The 6,000-nt window shown below is 40.8% G+C and overlaps 1 long non-coding RNA gene across 1 annotated transcript; it reads left to right on the forward strand.

Annotated features, from left to right (window-relative positions):
* The first annotated feature begins 5,063 nt into the window (after positions 1 to 5,063).
* On the forward strand, positions 5,064 to 6,000 carry LOC127931054 (uncharacterized). The gene is made up of 2 exons (XR_008139666.1): positions 5,064 to 5,284; positions 5,387 to 6,000. It is a non-coding gene; the product is annotated as an uncharacterized LOC127931054 (long non-coding RNA).

A 6,000-nucleotide genomic window follows, 5' to 3' on the forward strand; every position in this document is an offset into this window, starting at 1 on the left:
ACCCCATGTTTGCAGGGCTAACACCAAAGACACTCTAAGTCAGGGTTTCTCAAAGTGGGGTCCATCTGTGGCCAGATCCTAAAATATATATATGGGAGAAACTCTCCAAATATCGGTGTGCCAAGCTTGTAGCGTAATACCCCAAAAGATTAGAGGCTGTAATCACTGCCAAAGGTGCTTCAACAATGAAGGGTCTGAATACCTATGTAAATGTACTATTTCAGTTGTTTTAAAAATATACATACATTTAAAAACATTTCTAAAAAATAGTTTTTGCTTTGTCATTATGGGGTATGTCGTGTGTGGATGAGGATTTTTTTTCATTTAATCAATTTTAGAATAAGGCTGTAATGTAACAAAATGTGAAAAAAGTCAAGGGGTCTTGAAAGAAACTCTTCTGAAACGCGTCAGTCTATACTTGTTCTGAGAAACGAAGGCTATTCCATGTGAGAAATTGCCAAGAAACTGAAGATCTAATACAACGCTGTGTATTACTCCCTTCACAGAACAGCTCAAACTGGCACTAACCAGAATAGAAAGAGGAGCACAACTGAGCAAGAGGACAAGTACATTGGAGTGTCTAGTTTGAGAAACAGACGCCTCACAAGTCCTCAACTGGCAGCTTCTTTAAATAGTACCCCCAAAACACCAGTCTCAACGTAAACAGTGAAGCGTCGACTCCGGGCCTTCTAGGCAGAGTTGCAAAGAAAAAGCCATATCTTAGACTGGCCAATAAAAAGAAAGGATTAACACAAACAAAAGAACACAGACACTGGACAGAGGAACTCTGTATAGAAGGCCAACATCCCAGAGTCACCTCTTCACTGTTGACATTGAGACTGGTGTTTTGCGGGTACTATTTAATGAAACTGCCAGTTGAGGACTTGAGGATTTCAGATCAATTTGATGTTATTTTAATGGACAATTTTTTAAAGATTTTCTATCAAAAACAAGGACATTTCTTAAGTGATGCCAAACTTTTGAATGGTAGTGTATACAGTACCAGTCAAAAGTTTGGACACACCTACTCATTCCCAAATTTTTCTTTATTTTTACTACTTTCTACATTGTAGAATAATAAAAATATCCAAACTATGAAATAACACAAATGGCATCATGTATTAACCAAAAAAGTGTTAAACAAATCCAAATATATTTTCTATTTGAGATTATTCAAAGTAGCAACCCTTTGCCTTGATGACAGCTTTGCACACTTCCTAGTTTTGATGTCTTTACTATTATTCTAAAGTGTACAAAAAATATAATAATAAAGAAATACCCTTGAATGAATAGGTGTGTCAAAACATTTGACTGGTACTATATATACAGTGGGGCAAAAAAGTATTTAGTCAGCCACTAATTGTGCAAGTTCTCCCACTTAAAAAGATGAGAGAGGCCTGTGATTTTTATCATAGATACACTTCAACTATGACAGACAAAATTAGAAAAAAAATCCAGAAAATCACATTGTAGGATTGTTAATGAATTTATTTGCAAATTATGGTGGAAAATAAGTATTTGGTCAATAACAAAAGTTTATCTCAATACTTTGTTATATACCCTTTGAGGTTGAACAGGCTAGTAATAGGGGTTGCAACAATTTTGGCAGATAGTTTTAGAAAGAAAGGGTCCAGATTGTCTAGCCTGGCTGATTATAGGGGTCCAGATTTTGCAGCTCTTTCAGAACATCAGCTGACTGGATTTGTGAGAAGGAGAAACGGGGAAGGCTTGGGCGAGTTGCTGTGGGGGGTGGAGTGCTGTTGACCGGGGTAGGAGTAGCCAGGTGGAAAGCATGGCCAGCCGTAGAATCATGCTTATTGAAATTCTCAATTATAGTGGATTTATCGGTGGTGACAGAGTTTCCTATCCTCAGTGCAGTGAGCAGCTGGGAGGAGGTGTTCTTATTCTCCATGGACTTTACAGTGTCCCAGAACTTTTTTGAGTTTGTGTTGCAGGAAGCAAATTTCTGCTTGAAAAAGCTAGCCCTGGCTTTTCTAACTGCCTGTGTATATTGGTTTCTAACTTCCCTGAAAAGTTGCATATCACGGGGGCTGTTCGATGCTAATGCAGAACGCCATAGGATGTTTTTGTGTTGGTTAAGGGCAGTCAGGTCTGGAGAGAACCAAGGGCTATATCTGTTCCTGGTTCTAAATTTCTTGAATGGGGCATGCTTATTTAAGATGGCGAGGAAGGCATTTAAAAAAAAACAGGCATCCTCTACTGACGGGATGTGGTCAATATCCTTCCAGGATACCCGGGCCAGGTTGATTAGAAAGGCCTGCTCGCTGAAGTGTTTCAGGGAGCGTTTGACAGTGATGAGTGGAGGTCGTTGACCGCTGACCCATTACGGATGCAGGCAATGAGGCAGTGATCGCTGAGATCTTGGTTGAAAACAGCAGAGGTGTATTTAGAGGGCAAGTTGGTTAGGATGATATCTATGAGTGCGGCAGGGTAGCCTTGTGGTAAGAGCGTTGGACTAGTAACCGGAAGGTTGCAAGTTCAAACCCCTGAGCTGCCAAGGTACAAATCTGTCGTTCTGCTCCTGAACAGGAAGTTTACCCACTGTTCCTTGGCCATCATTGAAAATAAGAATTTGTTCTTAACTGACTTGCCTAGTTAAATAAAGGTAAAAAATGAGGGTGCCTGTGTTTAAGGCACCCTGGTAGGTTCATTGATAATTTGTGTGAGATTGCGGGCATCAAGCTTTGATTGTAGCATGGCTGGGGTGTTAAGCATGTCCCAGTTTAGGTCACCTACCAGCACGAGCTCTGAAGATTAGATGGGGGCAATCAGTTCACATATGGTGTCCAGAGCACAGCTGGGGGCAGAGGGTGGTCTATAGCAGGCGGCAATGGTGAGAGACTTGTTTTTAGAGAGGTGGTTTTTTGAAGTAGAAGTTCAAATTGTTTGGGTACAGACCTGGATAAGTAGAACAGAACTCAGCGAGAGCTGTAGTTAGGGATGGAAATTTCAGAGTTTTTGGTGGCCTTCCTAAGCCAGGATTCAGACACGGCTAGGACATCCGGGTTGGCAGAGTGTGCTAAAGCAGTGAATAAAACAAACAAACTAATGTTAACATGCATGAAACCAAGGCTATTACGGTTACAGAAGTCATCAAAAGAGAGCGCCTGGGGAATAGGAGTGGAGCTAGGCATTGCAGGGCCTGGATTCACCTCTACATCACCAGAGGAACAGAGGAGGAGTAGGATAAGGGTACGGCTAAAAGCTATGAGAATTGGTCGTCTTGGACATCTGGAACAGAGAGTAAAAGGAGCAGGTTTCTGGGGGCGATAAAATAGCTAAAGGTAAAACACACAGACAGCGTAATCATATTATCTTACTCGCTGTGAGCCTGGGTATCTTGGAGCACAGTTGCGCCTCCGCACAGGACAGTGACGGTCGTGCAGAGGAAGGCCGATCTGTTCAAGAAAGGAATGTGTGTGCGCAGGCAGTGTGAATGTGATCGCCGACCCTACACTGGAGAGAGGATCACTGGCCAGTTCTGCAAGTGGGACAACTTCAACTGTGACTGTTTTAACGGGTTGCTTTGTGGAGGTGTAAATCCCTCTTGATTCCTGATCCTTAAAACCATCGTTGTTTATCGTTCTAGACGCAAAAGCATGTTCTTAATGCAGACTTGAGTGTGTGATATCACTACAGTACATACGTAACTGCAGTATCTATTTTGTTTGTGTTTGGTTGCCAGGTCACAGGCGAAGTGACTGCAACCTCTGTGTGTCAGAGGACCTGTAACCGTGGAAACTGCCTGTGCAACCGGTGTGAGTGTGAGAAGATGTACTCAGGACCTTTGTGTCCGCGATGTGCTGTGTGCGTCGGGTTCATCACGATAATCAACATGAAGAAAATTGCAGTGCATCCCTATTATAAGAATCACATTTGTATCTAAGGAATACATTTTTTTGCACCAATTGATTTAAAATGCATTGTAAGTCCAGGAATATACCCGTCTAAAGTTTTTTGATCACTGTAACATCAGTGATTCTCAAAAAAATGTAGTGGCTGTAGACCACATTTCAATCTCTAACGCTGATGTTCAGTGGGTTAGATTGATTATTGTCATTCAGAACTTATTTAGATGTAATGGTCTGTTTTATCCACTAGGTGGCAATATATGACACAATAAAAACGCTCTTAAGCGATACAGTACTCTCCACTGATATATCCTTCACTATTATTGATGAATTACCTGTGTATTCACATCAATACCTATGGTGATTATTTGAAAGACATATCATATTGAATATTGAATATTGAATATTGATGCACTTTGAAAGTCTTCTTTTCCCATTTAAATAGTATCTTACTCAGTGGTGTAAAGTACTTAAGTAAAACTACTTTAAAGTACTACTTAAGTCGTTTTTTGGGTTATCTGTAACTGTACTTTACTATTTATATTTTTCACAAATTGTATTTTTACTTCACCACATCCCTAAAGACAATAATCTACCTTTTATACTGTACCTTGATCTGGCAGAGTCACTAAACACACATGCTTCGTTTATAAATGATGTCTGAGTGTTGGAGTGTGCCCCTGGATATCCGAGAAGAGAATAAAATGGTGCCTTCTGGGTTTGCTAAATCTAAGGAATTTGACATTTTCACTTATGACACATAAGTATATTTTAGCCATTTTAAAACCAAATACTTTGAGACTTTTACTCTAGTATTTTTCTGGGTGACTCACTATTACTTCAGTCTTTATCTATTAAGGTATCTTTACTTTGACTCAATCGTTTTTCCCATCACTGATCTTACTTTTGGAAACCATGAAATAGGTTAGAAAACCTTCAAATCGACACTTCTCTATTCAAGTGCCTCTATTCTGCCTTTTGGGGAAATTCTTTATGCTTCTGTAGCAGTGTGATTTATTCCCCTAGATTATGCGCCAAATTGCACACAAGGACCAATTCAAATAGGCCAGGTCAAGAGGGGATGATAATCATTTGACAATAATAATAATAATTCAGTGTGTTTTTTTTTCCAATTTAATTACAGCTGCATAGCTAATGTTCTTTTTTTGGTGTACAAACACTTTTGTCACGAATCCCGCTTCCTGAGTCCGTGTTTGCCTGTGTTTCTGTCCTGGAGTGTGTTTCCGGTGTCCTGGAACGCACCCTGTCTGGTTACCGGGCGAATTAGCTTGTTGGGAGATCGATGTATCTGTATCCCATCAGTAATCTGCACACCTGTCCTGATCATCATCTCTCCCCTTCAAAAGCTCGGACCTGACATCCATTCCCTGCCGGATCGTTAGCCATGAACAGTATGTTGTACCATAGTATCAGCCTCAAGTTGGATAGAATTTGTTTTGTTCTTTTTTACGTATTGCTTGCCTTAAACTTACCTCCGTTTGTTCTGTCTTCAGTTACTCACCCGGATCATTTACCCCATTCCCGCCTGGTCGTCGGAGGATTCCGCTACCCCATTGGATCCACCTATTTACTCCCATCAACTCAACACCGCTGCCCGCTACGCCACCTGGATATATCTACCCATTCACATCCAATTGTAAATAAATACTCACCTTCTTCCTACTCCCCTTGTCCTGGTCTGCTTCTGGGTTCGATTTTGAAAGAACGTGACAACTTTTTCACATCAATATTGTACATGTGATTGTAAAAGTTTTGTATATTTTGGTTTGGCCCATCGTGGGTTATCTGTATTTCTGTACCCCCTTATTGTTCTCTTTTGCCTGACCTTCGGCTAGCAAGGTATGTTGTTCTTGGCTCCGAAATGAATGTTACACAATGTGCTGTTATGCAACCATAAGTTTGTTACAATGTGGACAATATAAAGATTTATGTTAACAAGTTTCACCGAACTCGCTAACTAGGGTACCTATTGTAACTTGTGAGTACTTGGGAAAGTGAGTGTCCATGTGCTTGCGCAGGTGCCTGAGAGCTGTGACTGCGCCGAGGGCTAAAATATTGTGTGTTGTCTCTTCCCGTACAGGGAAAATAAAGAATGCAACCAGCAGAC

This window comes from Oncorhynchus keta, chromosome 7, assembly GCF_023373465.1.
Source record: "Oncorhynchus keta strain PuntledgeMale-10-30-2019 chromosome 7, Oket_V2, whole genome shotgun sequence".
Classification (NCBI taxonomy): domain Eukaryota; kingdom Metazoa; phylum Chordata; class Actinopteri; order Salmoniformes; family Salmonidae; genus Oncorhynchus; species Oncorhynchus keta.